The 17,661-nt window shown below is 38.6% G+C and overlaps 1 pseudogene; it reads left to right on the forward strand.

Annotated features, from left to right (window-relative positions):
* Positions 1-7,290: 7,290 nt before the first annotated feature.
* On the forward strand, positions 7,291-12,235 carry LOC107574622 (N-lysine methyltransferase SETD8-A-like; annotated as a pseudogene).
* The last annotated feature ends 5,426 nt before the right edge of the window (positions 12,236-17,661 follow it).

Raw genomic sequence — 17,661 nt, forward strand, 5'->3', positions numbered from 1 at the left:
CTCACTCTTCTTCCCACATCTAAAATGTGAGGAAAACAGATTGACGCCAAATATGACACAATCAAATTGCAAACGAGAATAAATTCAATTTCTCTTACAGACAGGAAGAAAAATAAAACAGTTTCTTACCTGTCTTTTTAAGAAATTCCCGGAAGGACGAGCCCCCATTTGTTAGTAAATAACAATCGGTCCCTTTTTAGATTCTCTTTGCCACCTGGAAAATTCTCAGTCCCTCAAAGTGTATAACGGCCGGGAAGCAAGAAAACACACATTCAATGGTATTCTCAATACTTCAACTTTATTCATAGATACAAAGATATTATATAGGCATATGTTGAGGGGAGTTTCAACCCTTTAACCAATGAGGATATAGATGACATACATATAGGATGTTGGCCAAGAATATGTGTTGTATAAAATGGCCACATGTACAGGAAGATATGGACATATTAGGAATAGACTTGGCAAAGGATGCTGAACTATCTTCATAGTTCATCACTAACCCCTTTACCTTGGAGTCCTAGCTATCGTCCTCATTTGAACATTTGAACCCAGAAAAGCTAATGCATACATGTGCGCATGCGTACCTCGAATATGAGTAAGAGATATTAAAACATAATACAAGAGAGAGAGAACAGATAGAGGAGGGGGGATTCAGAGAGAAACAACAGTGCGCTGTACAGGGAGGGCGAGTGAGAGAAGGAAGAAAAGGAGGGTTAAAACATCTGGAACCAATAAAAAGACAGAGAGTGTTTTCTAACAGTCATCTATTTTTTCCTTTAAAGGTCCAGTGTGTAATATTTAGGCAGATATATTTACAGAAATGCAATATAATATACATAAATATGTTTTCAGTGCTGTATAAAGACCTTAAATAAGAATCGTTGTTTTTATTACCTTAGAATAAGCAATTTCTATCTACAGAAAATGCAGGTCCCCTTACATGGAAGTCGCCATTTTGCAACGCCATGTTTCTACAGTAGCCCTAAATGGACAAACTGCTCTACAGAGCATGTTTCGCCATTATGTTCTTCTTATTCATTGGTGTTTTTAGAGGCAGCTTGCATTGTCACTACGTTGAATATGCACAAAGAAGAAGACGAAGTAGTAGTAGTAGTAGTTGTCTGGTTTATTAGAAGCAGAGGTTATACCTGCGGTACATACTCTGGTTGTTTGGTTGTTCCTGACTTTGCAAACGGGGAGAAAAACGCCTGCTAAGCACTCGCTGTCAGACTAAATGCATTGAACAGTGTAGCTATTTACCATTAGCTAGCTGCTTCACTACTCTTACCTTGTTCTAACTAGCATGCAAAAAAGCTAGCTAAAGTCAGCGAATAAAACACTAACACAATGATGAACAAGTAATATTCGCAATAACATATCAGTTTACTTAATAATTAAGTAAATATAATTTCTTAATTTACCTTTGTAATGAAACATTGCTTGACTGGTTACTCTCTGCAGTCTCAGACAACGACATCTTTGTCATGTGTCGGCCACCATATCTTCTCTATGTGCTTCGAAAGGGAGGGGTGAGCATTTATTGCAATTCGCAACCACACCACTAGATGCCTCTAAAATTTACATACTGCACCTTTAAGAATAGTCATAACTTTAATTGGTTGCATAAAAATGTATATTGGTCTATTTGAACTTGAAAAGTAAGACTGATTACTTATTTGCTACTGTAACGGCTAGCTGATAAGACATTTACATTTAGTCATTTAGCAGACGCTTTTATCCAAAGACAAGACAAGTTCTTAAAGGGGTCCTATTATGCTCTTTTACAAAGTCTTGATTTTGTTTTGGGGGTGTACTAGAACATGCTCTCATGCTTGGTGGTTCGAAAAACACATTATTTTTCACATAATTTACATTATTAAAATACCTTTCTCCCCAGGCTGGCACAAACAGCTTGATTAGTTCCGGCTTTGATGAAGGTCCGCCTTCCGAAAAACAAAATGTGTTGTGATTGGTTAGCTGTCCCAGTGCGTTGTGATTGGCGAACAGCTTAGACGGTGTTTCAGTACTGCCCCGCCTCTTGCTCTGTCTTTCAACAAAAACAAAGACGTTCGGGCACGGAGGTGAAAAAAACAGTGTTCCAGGCGGTCGCACACCGGACGAGAAGTGCAGAGTCGCGCCACGTCTTTAAAATTCAAATACATTATTTTCTATGAGTGTAGGCACACCGGCCGCGCCGTTTGGCGTCTGTCCGCGGCGCCCAATCCCAGTCCTCGCGTACCCCCACGCATGTTTTGCACGTCTCTTTGTTATCACACCTGATTCAGATCATCTCGTTAGAAGTGAGCTCCGTGCATGAACTGTGTTCCGACTGACATGGTCCCTACACAGTGTACATTGCTCCCTACTCCCTGAGCAGGAGAAATCTGTTGAAGTTTACTTCACTTCGGAATATTCATTTACAGATTTGCGCTGCTCCGCCGCTGTCTGCAGCGTCTTCACACACAAACGAAACTTACTAGAGAAGCGTGAAGTGGGACATAATATACCTCTGTAAATAAATACTATTTAAATTCACGTCTCGCACACTTAAATGCCCTTTTTATGGAACATATACGCTCCCTTCGAACTGGAATCATAGAGGAATATCCGGTAATGTCCACTTTGCAGGGTACTTACAGTCAAATATAGCAAACGTATGAAGCAATAAGAGAAACACACAAAATGTGCAGAGCGGGGGTACGCGAGGACTGGAAATGAGAACCGCGGTTCTAGACGTGCCAAAAATGTGAGGCTACAGCACAGCAGCTGCTCTTCTTCGTCGTCTCGTCTGATGTGCTCACTCAATCAAGCATTCTAAACACGACCTCGCCCCTCCCCACCCCCCAACCATTCGATTTCTGTAGGTGGGAATTCTTTGTAATGATATTCTAATGATCCGCTTTGTGATATCACAAAGCCCGGAAACCAAACGCTGTAGTCCAAACGAGCCGTTTGCTGTAGTTCTTGAAAATGGATTTTTAAAAAACAAAATATCTCCCTTTGGAGTGGACTTTGAGATTTGTAACTTTCTAGATCTTTTTTATGCCCAAACATACACACTACACACTGACTAAAATTTAAAAAGTGAAAAGGCATAATAGGACCCCTTTAAGACATTAACATTGACTCTAAAATAAAATCTTAACATATAGGCTACATTTATGCAACTGGTCCCTGACTAATGCAAAGCCACTGTACACTACTAAAGAGAAGGTGTTGAAAAAAGTTGCCTGTTTCACAGTCTGTTAATATCTTGTGATATGACTGATTTTATTTAAGATACAAACACTATTATAGGTCTGGTTTGATAAGCATAACTGATAGCAATGGCAACATTTGAGTGACGTGCTAAACAAGCTCTTCCCACTTTCTTTCCTCAACCTCTTCCAATGGCAGGTTCAAATCCTGACTCCAGTATTTAGTCTTACTTAAAGGGCTACTCCACCCCAAAATTAAAATTTTGTCATTAATTACTCACCCTCATGTCGTTCCAAACCCGTAAGATCTCCGTTCATCTTCAGAACACAAATTAAGATATTTTTGATGCATTCAGTGAGCTCTCTGACTCTCCCATAGACAGCAATGTAAGTAGCACGATCAACGTTGATCGGTAAAATAATCCATGTGACATCAGGGGTTCAACCGTTTTTACATAATACATTTTAATTCATGAAAACTAGAATATTAAGTTTAATAAAAAAAAATTAGGTTCATATGCAATTTTGTTTAGGTGTTATACAAAAAAAAAAGCCGCCGGGTGCCACCCAAACTCCATTGATTTTTATTTGATGCATTTCTGTTGCAAATCTATCAATTTCTCTCCCAATATTATGTATATTACAAAATAACCACCAAATATGGAATCTTGAGACTCACGCCTTTCCAACAATATGTATTTTGTCAAGTTTATAAAAAGTTTTGATCTTAAAAGACCGCAATACATTTTGTAATATGACACCCCCTCTAAGGGGGAGGAGACCGCTACAAGATTTTGAAGTGCCATTTCTATGGTAACGCAATGTCCGATTTCAAAATGGTTTTCATAGCATGCATTTTGAGATTTTAAGCTTTCAAATAGTATATAACTTATGATGATTACTAAAACGTGATAGGGAAAAAGGCAACAAATTAAAGACTTTTTGTGACAAAGGTCAAAACTCCTGTTATGTTGTAGATTGTCATAGACTCTTGGTGTACTCTTGTCATAAATTAATCCATTACTGTTCCTATATAATTTGTAACAAAAAAAATCTATTTAGGAGTCTTAGACCTTTCTAATGATATATAGTTTGTCATGATTACATTAGGATTTAATTGCAACCCTTTACATTGCGAGTAAATCACTTGCATATGCGACTAAATCTTACTCTGGGCAACTAAATAATGTCTAACATTAGCCATTGGCTAATAAATTCTTAGATTTTACACGCCAGTATGTGTGTGAGAGGCGTTCAACACAGATTTTCACTCGATAAACACGCTGACTGAGTGCTTGAGAGTTTCGCTCTCCGTCAAGCGATCTGTACTATTTGGATGCGCTCAATGGATCATGTCATGTACTCAATGGATGCGCAGTGTGTAGCACGCAGCGCACCTGTATTTGGCTTACCGTAAACTTGTGTGAAGGCGCACGACTCGCCGTCGCTTTACTGATAGCGCTGTGTTTCTCACACATGCAAAGAGAGAGAGCGAGAGTCTTGCATACCACGCTGAATCGACGCGCTACATGTAAACCATATGTCAAAATAAAAGAGTTCATTTAGAATTATTCAGCTTTTAAGAACAAGCAGAAGATATGCCGGTTTCTCGGCAGTGGGCGGAGCTAATGCGCGAACAGCACTTGTTGGTTGACGCTCAGATATTACTGCCCCCGTTTTGATTTCAGCAAACAATATCTTAAACACCACCACCAGTCCTAAGTTCAGTTAAAATGAAAAATATGCATTCATTCATGGTTACCAAGTTTTAGTTCTAATCACTAGTTCTATCATTAAATAGTGCTTAATTATCACAATATCATAATGCTTGATTGGCTGAAGTTAAGAGTGCACATTCAGTTATTGGCTGTTCCATTTTACAAAGATAAGCTGATTGGGTGGAATCATGTGTGTGTGTGTGTGCGTGTGTGTGTGTGTGTGTGTGTGTGTGTGTGCCTACTTAACCATATTTTGGGGACAAATGTGTACCCAAAAGTGAGCAAAGCCTGACAAAATCAGTAAAAACCTCAATTTGTGGATGTCCTCATTTGTAAAACTGTTAATAAAGTAAGCAAAGTTTTTTTTTTTACTTTTGAAATTGTAAAAATGCAGAAAGTTTTCTGTGAGGGGTAGGGGTGGGTTTAGGTTAAAAAGTGTATAACTATCGGTATATAAAAACAACAGAAGTCTATGTAATGTCCCCATTTAGATAGCTAAGTAAACGTGTGTGTGTGTGTGTGTGTTGGTTTTTGTGATTTACAAGGACATTTTATATGAATATACGCAACACTACGAGAACATTTTGTATTATGAGGACAGGGCCAATGTCCTCATAATTCAGACAATGTAGAACTACTTCTATAGGTAGAGGGAGCTCTAATTCGAATTTTCTCCAAATGCCCTTATAGTTAACAATTACCGGACTTTGTGTTAAGCGTGTGTATCGCGACTGCGCCCCTGTAGGTGGGTCTCGGTAATGCACATCCTCATTAATATTCATACGTGTGTATGGAATCTCAGGTTTTGATTGGCTGAGAGGCCAGATGTCCTCATAATTTCGGGCTTTGTCAAACCACTGTGTTATAGCGTATCAACACCAAGGACGATAACCATAAAACTTTATTTGTAAAAGCGTTCTAAATATAAAGGAATAAAAAAGTCCACACCACAACTATAAAAATAAAAGTATAGAGAAACAATATCGTTGGCATCACTTTCAAAACAATTAAACTTATGTGCCGGATGAATGATCTATTTTACCATTCTGTGCAAACTTTTAAAATTAAAATTAACATTGCGTGAAAAGATATACTAATGACAATAACAAGACACTAAAATAAATAAATAAATAAAATATAAATGACTTATAACAGCACGCTTTTGATGAGCCCCCCGCCCCCTCATCCCGACCGAGTCACTTCCTGCTGAGATGAGCACCTGTGATCATCATGATGAAGACGCTCCAGGTAAGACTGATGATAAAACTCAAAGAAGTCGAGAAACTGTTTTAGCCAAGTTTTTATTTTATATTATATTAGTTATAAAGTTAGCCTCTGCAGTTAATCAGGCTAGCTTTGGTCACATTTGTCAGCTTTTATCTAGCATTTCCTCACAAATCATAAGGAATTAACAATTTATAATTGAAGATGTTTTTTTTCATTATTTATCAGCAATAATTCATGCTTTACCTTCTAGTCAGACAAATACAGATAGCAATAACTAAACGGCTTGTATTAAGTATGTTTTGGGATGTGGTAATGAGGTTAGTGTATGAAAGGCCTCATGGAAAAATACTGTAGTATACTTTAGTATTTGATGTAGTAAATTGTAGTTGTATGTTGTAATCATTACTACACTTTGTTAATGCATACTACGGTATTCGATAGTATTCGTGAATTGATAAACCATATTGGCAAACCATTTTACTATGGTAAGGTTCAGAAACACTATTGTATCTAGGAATATTACTACAGTTTACTATAGTAAAAACAAAAGTATACTACAGTATTTTTCATATGGGAGTGGTGAACTTAATGTTTTTCAGGGCGCACAGCTTTTGCTGTTCAGTTGTAAACTAGTTATTTCGTGTGCCTGTGGCTGAGCACATCCCAAATCAGGTGCTTTTAATTGCTAACAGTTCTTTGTTAAGGTCATTCCTGCATAACTGTAATGGTACCGTAATGGTAATCAGTGTTGTCCTATCAGTCTGACCTGCTGTTGCTGTAGGTGTCTGAAGAGGTTTCACCTATATACAAGTCTGATAGTCATATCATAATGTTTCGCTATAGTGACAGTAACAATGTAGTTGAGAAGGAGAAAAGCAACATGTTTAAGATTGTTAAAAATACTAAACACAAATTTAAGGTCTAAGATGTTTTTCCTGTTTCACTAGTACAATTGACAAGCAAATAGTACAGAATAATCCCTATTGTTAATATTTAAGCCCTCTACAACAAATAAAAGTATAAACTCATAGTTGATTAGGTCAGTGATGTCACATAATATAATGATATTATAATATTTAATCATATAATAATTACATAATAATGCCATAAAGTGACAAAAAAACATAATCTGGCTTTTGCAGGAAATGGCAGCAACAAGGTTCCGGAGGGCCAAACAAAAACCGAAAGATGAAGCTGCATATTTTTCATCCATGTTCAAAGATAAGGATGGATTTGAAATAAAATGCATAAATGAATTTAAAGGTGAGTAACACAAGTGAGTATCTACACTCTTAAAAATAAAGGTGCTTCAAAAGGTTCTTCAAGCGATGCCATAGAAGAACCATTTTTGGTTCCACAAAGAACCATTCAGTCAAAGGTTCTTTAAAGAACCATCTCTTTCTTACCTTTTTATAATCTGAAGAACCTTCTTTTGCCACAAAGAACCTTTTGTGAAACAGAAAGGTTCTTCTGATGTTGAAGGTTCTTTATGGAACCATTTAGACAGAAAGGTTCTTCTATGGCATCACGAAGCACCTTTATTTTTAAGAGTGTATGTTTAAGTATTGCTTTAACTTTACCCTTTTTCCTGACTGATGTGCTCTTTGTTAGGTCGAGGAGTGTTCAGCTGTCGCCACTTCCAAAAGGGAGATTTTCTCATTGAATATCGAGGGGAAGTCATAACTAAACAAGAATATGAAAGAAGGCACAGAGTATACCACACTGCGATTGAAGGTTTTTTTTGTTTGAATTTCATTTGAATGGAAAACAGTTGTGGTATGTATATTGCTGTACTTAATTTACAATCTCTTTCAAATTTACAAAGTTGTAGGTCACCCAGAGATACACATTTTTATTTTCTGATGCAGTAGTGGTAAAGTAGGATGAGTCCATCCAGAAACGTTTTTAAATTTTTCAGTGAGACTTTCCTATTGTGTGATTCAGTCAATATTACACCTTGGAGTTAGCGTTGTTTTCTTGCTCTTTCGGGGTTGATGCTGCCAGAGAAGACGGCTCTTTAGGGAGACTCGTCAATGATGATCATGTGAACCCCAACAGCAAAATGAAAACAATCAGAGTGGATGGAAAGCCCCATCTGTGCTTATTTGCAATAAAGGACATAAGTCCTGGGGAAGAGATTACATATAACTATGGGGATTCTGACTGGCCATGGAGAAGCAAGGTATTTACAGATGGAACTAAATTTTCACATCTGATTTGTGATTTGGCTCTAAATAATTTCTGAGCAATATTAAGCATGTTGCAGAAAGTGCATTTTGTACCTCAAAAGTTATAACCTTTTTAATACTCATTTGAACACCGTTTACTGTTCAAATAGTTTTTCAATCATGTGGAGAAGTTAGCGGAGATGTGTTAGTACTTCATTTTGAATTCACACAGGTGTGTTCTGAGACAGAACAACGGGCGATTGCTGTGGTCAGCCATGCAGCAGGGGATGGAACAGAGAAGGTAAGTGTCTGAAGTCTGTGTTTGTAATGCTCAACAGGTAGTTAATTTCCCTTAACTTTGATAAGATGATGTAGAATCTTTATAAATTGTATTAGTTCCTTAAACTGTCCTCACAATTTTATTTTACATCAGTGTAGATGATCTCTTGCCAACCTATGTTTACAAATATCTTTCATATTTCACAGGTGTGTTCTGAGACAGAACAACAGGCAATTGCTGTGGTCAGCTGTGCAGCAGGGGACGGAACAGAGAAGGTAACTGTCTGTGAAGTCTGTGTTTGTAATGCTCAACAGGTAGTTTTCACATGCGATTTGTGATTTGGCTCTAATCACAATTAACAGTTAGTTAATTTCCATTAACTTTGATAAGATGATGCAGAATCAGTACCTGAACATTACACGCACTGTGTGTGCTACAATGAATTCACACATGCCCAGAATGTTAATCTATGAATTCACTTGTATTATCTGTAATTTTTGCATTAGATAGTTGTATTGCAAACTCAAGGCATCACCATGTACTGCCTTGGTGTCCAAAATTAATGTTCAAGAATCAAACTTTTCAGATATCAACAACGTCTGATCCTCAGCTGACACGTTATGACAATGCTCAACAAGTAAATTAGCATTTAATAAGTGTTTATTTCATATACAGTGCCCTCCATAAGTATCGCAACAGTAATGACAAAATTGCTTTTTCTGCTGTGGAGTCAAGACAATATGATTAAAAGATGAATATGAGACAAAACTACAGAACGTCACATTTTATTACAGGTGCATCTCAATAAATTAGAATGTCATGGAAAAGTTCATTTATTTCAGTAATTCAACTCAAATTGTGAAACTCGTGTATTAAATAAATTCAGTGCACACAGACTGAAGCAGTTTAAGTCTTTGGTTCTTTTAATCTGTGGTTCAGGAGTGGCTTAACAAGAGGAATACGACAACTGTAGCCAAATTCCTTGACACTGTGTGTGTGGTGGCTCTTGATGCCTTGACCCCAGCCTCAGTCCATTCCTTGTGAAGTTCACTCAAATTCTTGAATCGATTTTGCTTGACAATCCTCACAAGGCAGTTCTCTCGGTTGGTTGTGCATCTTTTGTAGGTGTTTTGAGTTGATTAGCTGATTAGCATGTCACCATATTCTAATTTGTTGAGATAGCGATTTAGTGGGTTTTTGTTCAATATGAGCCAAAACAATTAAAAGAACCAAAGACTTAAACTACTTCAGTCTGTGTGCATTGAATTTATTTAATACACGAGTTTCACAATTTGAGTTGAATTACTGAAATTAACTTTTCCACAACATTCTCATTTATTGAGATGCACCTGTATTTGCCGTTTCAACACATTTATGTTTTACCAAATAAAAATGACAGCACTTTTAGAGTTTCATTCCCTAATCTGATGTAAGCATAAGTATTTTACTTAACTTATTAACTTAAAGCAAATGTTAAAGTTTAAAAGCTAATATTTAGTTGCGAATCCCTTGCATGCAATCACAGCAGTGAGTCTGCCACCCATAGACATCACCAGACTCTTGGTTTCATCCGTTGAAATGCTTTTCCTTGCATTTTTGGGGAGTTTCCACCTTTAGTCTCCTCTTTAGCTGGCGAAATTCATGTTCAATAGGATTTAAATCTGGAGACTGACTTGGCCAATCTAAGAGGTCATTGTCCTGTTACAATATGAAGCACTTTCTAATGAGTCTTGTGGCATTTTCTTGAACATTGGTAGCCAAGATGTTTTTGTACACTTCTGCATTCATTCTGCTATCACCATTATTTGTTAAGTCATTAATAAAGTTGAGAAAGCCTGTTCCAGAGGCAGCCATGCATGCCCACCCCATGACACCATCTCCACCATGTTTTACAGATGAGGTTGTATTAGGGCTGGACAATAATTCAATATCAATATGTATCGCGATATAATTTTTTTCAATAACGATGATATGATTTTTAAACACCTTTCCGATTTAGGCTTTTTTAAGTGTTCATATCGATATCGGAATTATATCGTATCGACCGAAATTAAGAAATATATCGTGATATAAATTTTGGCCATATCGTCCAGCCCTAGGTTGTATGCTTAGGATAATTTGCAGTTCCTTTTTTTTTCTCCACACTTTTGCTTTCCCATCACTTAGATAATAGATAATCTTTGTCTCAACTGTCCATAAAACTGTTCCAAAACTCTACTGGCTCACCTTTGAGCTTTTTTTGCGAACTCTAATCTTGCCTTTCTATGATTGCTGATGATCAGAGGTTTGCATCTTGCTGTGTAGCCTCTGTAATTCTATGTCAAAGTCTCCTGCGGACAGTAGATTGTCAGACCATCACTCCAGCTTTCTGGAGATTGTTGGTGATTTTACGGACACTTATTTTAGGGTTCTTTTTCACAGTTTTTATGATTTGTCTGTTATCAACGGCTGTTGTTTTTCTTAGCCGACCAGGTCGTTTTTGGTTGCTGTAGTCGCCGATGGTTTCTTTCTTTTTCAGGACAATCCAAACTGTTGATTTTTCCATGCCCATTGTTTTTGATATAGCTCTAAATGAGTTCCTATTTTCTTTTAGCATCCAAATTGCTTGCTTGTCTCTCAAAGTCAGCTCCCTCGTCTTCATCCTGGTTTGTGTGTGACGTCATCAAATGCAAGACTCAGAATGAAGAAACAATGGCTATAACTGATACAACACATTCCCTGCTTTTAATAGCTGAACAATTAATGCAACATTACAGAGCTGATCACTTAGAAAGACCTGTGAGTCAACTGTCCCAATGCATATGCTCACATCAGATTAGGGGTTGAAACTCTAAAAGTGCTGATCTTCTTAGTTGGTAAAGCATCTATGTATTGAATCACCCAATAATAAAAATGTGATATTCTGTAGTTTTGTCTCATATTCATCTTTTAATCATATTTGCAGATGTCTTGACTCCACAGCAGACAAAGCAATTTTGTCATTACTGTTCCAATACTTATGGAGGGCACTGTATCATCTTTCATTGGCAAATACATAATGATTTTTAATTACAATCAGACTTTTAGAATATATGGATAGTGATATAAAATGTTTTATTTACATTTGCTTATACAGCGGTACATATTATGGTTAATTCTGAGCTAGCATGTGTGTCGTATGTCCCCATACTTACTGCTGGTGCCATGTTGTGTATTGTGGGGGATGGGCAGAAGTTCATTGGACCGTGGTTTGTGTGTCGTATGTCCCCATACTTACTGCTGGTGCCATGTTGTGTATTGTGGGGGATGGGCAGAAGTTCATTGGACCGTGGTTTGTGTGTCGTATGTCCTTATACTTACTGCTGGTGTCATACTATGCATTACAGTGCAATACGTTTGTGATCTATACATTGTTATTGTGAAACTATTAAAAAGGGTTAGGGTTTAAACACAATCTCTTAACATCAAACTATTTTAATATAATCACTTCTAATAAATTAGATTTTTTTTTCCCCAACAGAATTGTAAACATGACGTAGTCTCCTCAGTAGTATCAAGCTTGAATAAATGTGAATGCTGCAGTGGACCCTTTTCCGCTTTTAAGTGGATTGGTGTGAGATGTAAGGGTAAGTATTTTGTTCTGAAAATTTAAAAGATTATCATCTAAATGATTTTGTACCATCAAAAACCAAATTATTGTGTAATCTTGATATCCTAAATTTACTGCTCTCACTATGTGTACACATACATAACTATGCAACAAGCTTAACACTCCTCCAACAAAGACTTGAGACAATAACTGAATCCAAGTGCAATTTAATGGAAGCGGTGTAAAACTGCAAAAAACAACAATAGAAGCATAGATGAGCATAAGCAACATCCAATACATCCATTTTCAATTGTAAATAGCACAGCATACATAGCAATAGCATAAACAACATTACAGGGCACACATCTCACATTTCCTTTAGTATGCAAATGATCACACAAGTTTTAAAATACATCATTATTGAAAAATTCTTAAAAATAAATACCTAGATTAGGTGAATCCAACAAACTGAAGAGTACTAGTCTTACATATATACACACACACACACACACACTCATCTAACATCTCCAAATACAACAACACAACCTAAAATAAACACCCAAAAAAACATTCATTTAAAAACACTTACAGACAGTGCCTTTTCCAAGAATAAATGAAGTGTGGATGGAGATTGGTATCGTCTGTGTGCCCTCTCAAACACCTCACAACATAATGGCTGAACAGCACATGCTCTGCTTAAATATAGACATGTCACCACTAGGGGTCGCTAAACTGTGAAACTAGAGCTGAAAACAGCATACTCCCCACCTGGCATCTTTAAGATGTCAAACCTTACAGAAAAAAAAATAAATATGTAATGTCCATCCTACAAACTAAGCACAGAGTCCTTTACCATCTTTAGTCACGAGGAGAATAATTTCAGAAATTGGTCTCAGGAATAATTTAGAGCCACCTTCTCTGACAATTTTCACTTCGACCTTTCTTACTTTCCCATCATCACTAGGAAAAGTTTTGGTAATTAGGCCAATAGGCCAGTCGTGTCTTTTGGCTTGAATGTCCTTTAGCAAGACAACATCTCCCTCTTGCACATTTGGTTTTTCCTCTGTCCACTTTCGTCTTTTCTGGAGACCACAGATATACTCACTTCTCCATCTTTTCCAGAATTCGTTGGCCAAATGCTGGACTTGACGCCACTGCCGTCTATAGAGATCACTATCGTCAAACTGCCCTGGAGGTACAGTATGTACTCCAATCTTTTGCATAAGGAGCATAGCAGGAGTAAGAATAAGAGCTTGTTCTGGATCAGAAGACACAGCATTTAATGGTCTTGAGTTTACTATTGCAGTAACTTCTGCCATAAATGTTGTTAAAACTTCATGTGTAAGTTTGGCAGATCCGAGTTTGAGAAACATTGCATCGAGAATACGACGAGATACTCCAATCATTCTCTCCCAACTACCTCCCATGTGTGAGGAATGTGGCGGATTGAACAACCAAGTACAACCTTGCTCTGAGAGATAGTTTTCCACAGGTTTGTTGGCATGCTTAGATCCAACCTGTAGTTCTTTACTGGCCCCTATAAAGTTTGTCCCACAATCAGACCTCAGTTGTTTCACAGGTCCTCTGATTGCAAAGAATCGTCTAAGGGCATTGATAAAGCAAGATGCATCCAGTGATTCAACAACCTCAATGTGAATGGCTCGTGTACTCATACACGTAAAAATGACTGCCCAGCGCTTGCTATTATTCTGTCCTCCTCGTGTTCTTCTTGTAGTGACAGACCATGGACCAAACACATCTAGACCTACATAAGTGAATGGAGGATCGGTGCTCAAGCGATCAACAGGTAGGTCTGCCATTCTCTGTTCTTCCAACCTACCCCGTAACTTACGACATGTTACACAGCCATGTATTAGACTACTGATACATCTCTTGCCACCTACAATCCAGAATCCAGCTGCCCTAACAGCTCCTTCAGTGAAATGGCGGCCTTGGTGGCAAACTCTTTCGTGGTAGTGTCTGATGAGCAGAGAAGTAACCGTGTCTACCTGGAATTATAATTGGATGCGCTTCATTTGATGGAAGTTGTGCTTTTGACAACCGTCCTCCAACTCTAAATAGACCTTGAGAGTCAATAAAGGGACAGAGTTTGACAAGGGCGCTTTGTTTCTGAATAGGTTTCCCCTTTTTGATGCACAGCATTTCCTCTGAATAGATCTCGGTTTGAACAGCAAGAAGAATTTTAGTCTTTGCGTCATCCAATTGGACTGCATTCAAAGGTTCCTTGCACATATGCCAGCCGTGGCAGGAATCCTGTTTAACTACTTTTGAGAAAGAATGAGCTATATGTGAGAGTCGTGCTACAGCTCTAGAAGCAGATGTCCAGCTTGAAAACCTTTCAAACCGTGCACTTCCGAGGCATGGAGAAAGGTTTGTTAAACATGCCATTACCTCAGGTCGCAATTCTGCATCCAATTCAGAATGAAGGAGTTCAAAGGCCTCTACAACTGGTTGGCAGATCTGCATATGCAAAAGAAATGTTGGGCCAGTCAGCCATGCAGAGGTGGTAAGCTGGTTTGCTGAAACGGTTCTCGTTCCACAATCAGCTGGATTAAGATCAGTCTGAACATAGTGCCACTGATGTTTCTGAGATGAACGTCTAATTCGTTGCACTCGGTTATTGACATACACAAAGAAACGTCTTGATTCATTGAATATATAACCTAGAACCACCTTGCTATCAGTGAAGTATTTCATGTTCTTCAGTTCTAGGTCCAGCTCTTCAGAAATTACTTCTGCTATTTCTACTGCGAGAACAGCAGCACAGAGCTCTAGTCTGGGAATGGTAAGATCAGGTTTAGGAGCCAGTTTTGTTTTACCATAGATAAACCCAATCTCAGTCTGTCCTTGAGAATTTGTAACCTTTAAATAGCCAACAGCGGCAATAGCTAGAGTCGATGCATCACAGAATATACAAACTTCTCTTCCCTGAGCTTGTGAATAAGGAATTGTTGTGTACATTCTTGTAATCTTCACCTCTTTCAAATCTTGTAGAGAAATACACCATTTCCGCCATTCCTGGAATTTGTATTCAGGAAGCGGTGCATCCCAATCGCAGACATCACTGGTCAGATCTCTCAGAATTTTTCGACCTTGAACACTCACAGGAGCAGCAAACCCAAGCGGGTCAAACAGGCTATTAATAGCAGATAACACACCACGTCGGGTATATGGTTTCTCAGCATCAGCCACTTGAAAAGTGAGTGTATCTGCAACAAGATCCCATTTGAGGCCTAGACTCCGTTGCACAAAGGAAAGGTCTTGACCAACTTCAAGGTCCTGTAAGCCCATGGCAAGATCAACAGCAGGGAAGGCTTTCATAACCTCTAGTTTATTAGATGTGATTTTATGCAATTTAAGATTGGATTGGGCCAACATCTCTTGAGCTGCTTTCAGCACACTGATAGCTTCCTCTACTATGGGGAATGATTTGAGGCCATCGTCTACATAAGTGTCTTTCTACAAATTTCCTCACTTCTGTTCCAAACTCACTTTCCCCCTCCATAGCTGTCCTCTTCAGACCATAAATGGCCACAGCAGGTGAGGGGCAGTTACCAAATACATGAACTTTCATGCGATACTCCATGACCTCACTGTCAAGTTGGTGGTTACGAAACCACAAAAAACAGAGGTAGTCACGATGATCCTCTTTCACAAGGAAACTATGAAACATCTGCTTGATGTCTGTCATCACTGCAACTGGCTCAGTTCTGAAGCGCATGAGGACCCCAAGCAAGCTATTATTGAGGTCTGGACCTCGAAGGAGAACATCATTCAATGACACACCATTACACCGTGCACTTGAATCAAACACAATTCTAATTTGACCAGGTTTTTGAGGGCGATAAACTCCAAAACTTGGCAAGTACCAACATTCCTTATCTCTGTCAATAGGAGGTGCTACTTCAGCATGATTGTTTTCAAACATCTTTTCCATGAAATCTATGAAATGATCCTTCATCACTGTGTTCTTTTTCAGAGTACGACTGAGCGGCATAGGTCGATTCAAAGCATGATGTCTGTTGTTGGGTAAGCGTTGTCTTGGTGTGCGAAACGGTAAAGGAGCTACCCAACTGTTTGCATCATCTTTACAGAATTCCTGGTTCATGATCTGTAAAAAGAGTTCATCCTCAAATGAAGCTGCAAGCTTATAATCCTTCTCCGTCTGACTGAAAATCAATTTGCCCACATCTGTGCATGTTGGCCTAACAGGAGACTTGTTTTGCTCACCTGACAGTCGTACTTTCATGTAGATGTTGTTCTCACATGGCGTCAGGTAACTGGGATGTCCGTTCCAGAGAAGGTTAGTATTATAAGAACAAACAGCGGGTTTATGGGTACCATTAAGACAGACGTTGCCAATGATAACCCATCCTAAATCCAAGCGTTGAGCAAAGGGTTCATTGTGATGACCATTGGACTGATCTCGTACCTTATGCACACGAATGATATCTCTGCCAAGCAACAGAAGAATCTTGGCATCATGGTCAAAAGGCGGAATCTTGTCAGCTACAGCTTTAAGATGGGTATAGTTGCGTGCAGCTTCTGAAGTTGGTATTTCGTCCCTATTGTTAGTAATCAAATCACATTCCGTGAGAGTTAACCCACTGAAGCTTTTCTCTTGATGCCTTGAACCCAGCTTCCGCCAGGATGTTGCAGACGATGCTGGAGGCAGCAGCACACTGGTCCGCAGAGGCACCAGTAACGAGGATGTCGTCCGCGTATTGTAGCAGACAGGTATCAGGAGGGAGTTGAGCATCCGCTAACGTTGCGTGCACTACGGCGGCGAACACAGCCGGAGAATCTCAGGCCCTGAGGAAATCTAGACCAGCTAAGTTGAGCATGGTAAAAGACAGAGAGTGTTTTCTAACACTAACACATTTTGAAACTAAACTGAGTGCGAAAATGTTTAAAATGCAGTTTAGATGGCTTTTGTATTATATTGTGTAAATGACACAAGATTTTGAATTTAGGATTAACAAGTTTTTTTCTGTTTATTTTTTTAAACAAAGATTGTGGTAGGAAAGACAAAGAGTGGAGCAGGAGGGAAGAGCATGAACAACATGGTAAAAGCACAGAAGCATATACAGAAAAAACACTGTACTAGGGAGTCGTGTAGATCAATCATTTTAACCGTTTTTAACCGAGATTTACAGTTTCACCTTAAAGGTGTAAAACTATTTAAGAAATGTTTGAGCATGTGCCATCAGAACCTTTATACTGAACAATACTATTCATACCACAGGAATGAAGAAGGCTAGTTAAGAAACCTCCAGGCACCTCAGATGGTATGAGCATCTACCTCACTCAGCCAGCATCTCCATTGAGGTTTGATTCAATTAATGCAAACCAAGTGTGACGAGAGGGGCAGGTGTTGCGCATTCGTAATTACTCCACCGGCCTCGCTCCGTTCCCACGGCTCTCGGCCCCGCCCCTCTCGTCACACCAAGCAATACTACTGTTTGTAATATTTTGTTTT

This window comes from Sinocyclocheilus grahami, unplaced genomic scaffold (assembly GCF_001515645.1).
Source record: "Sinocyclocheilus grahami isolate Dianchi unplaced genomic scaffold, SAMN03320097.WGS_v1.1 scaffold2289.1, whole genome shotgun sequence".
Lineage (NCBI taxonomy): Eukaryota > Metazoa > Chordata > Actinopteri > Cypriniformes > Cyprinidae > Sinocyclocheilus > Sinocyclocheilus grahami.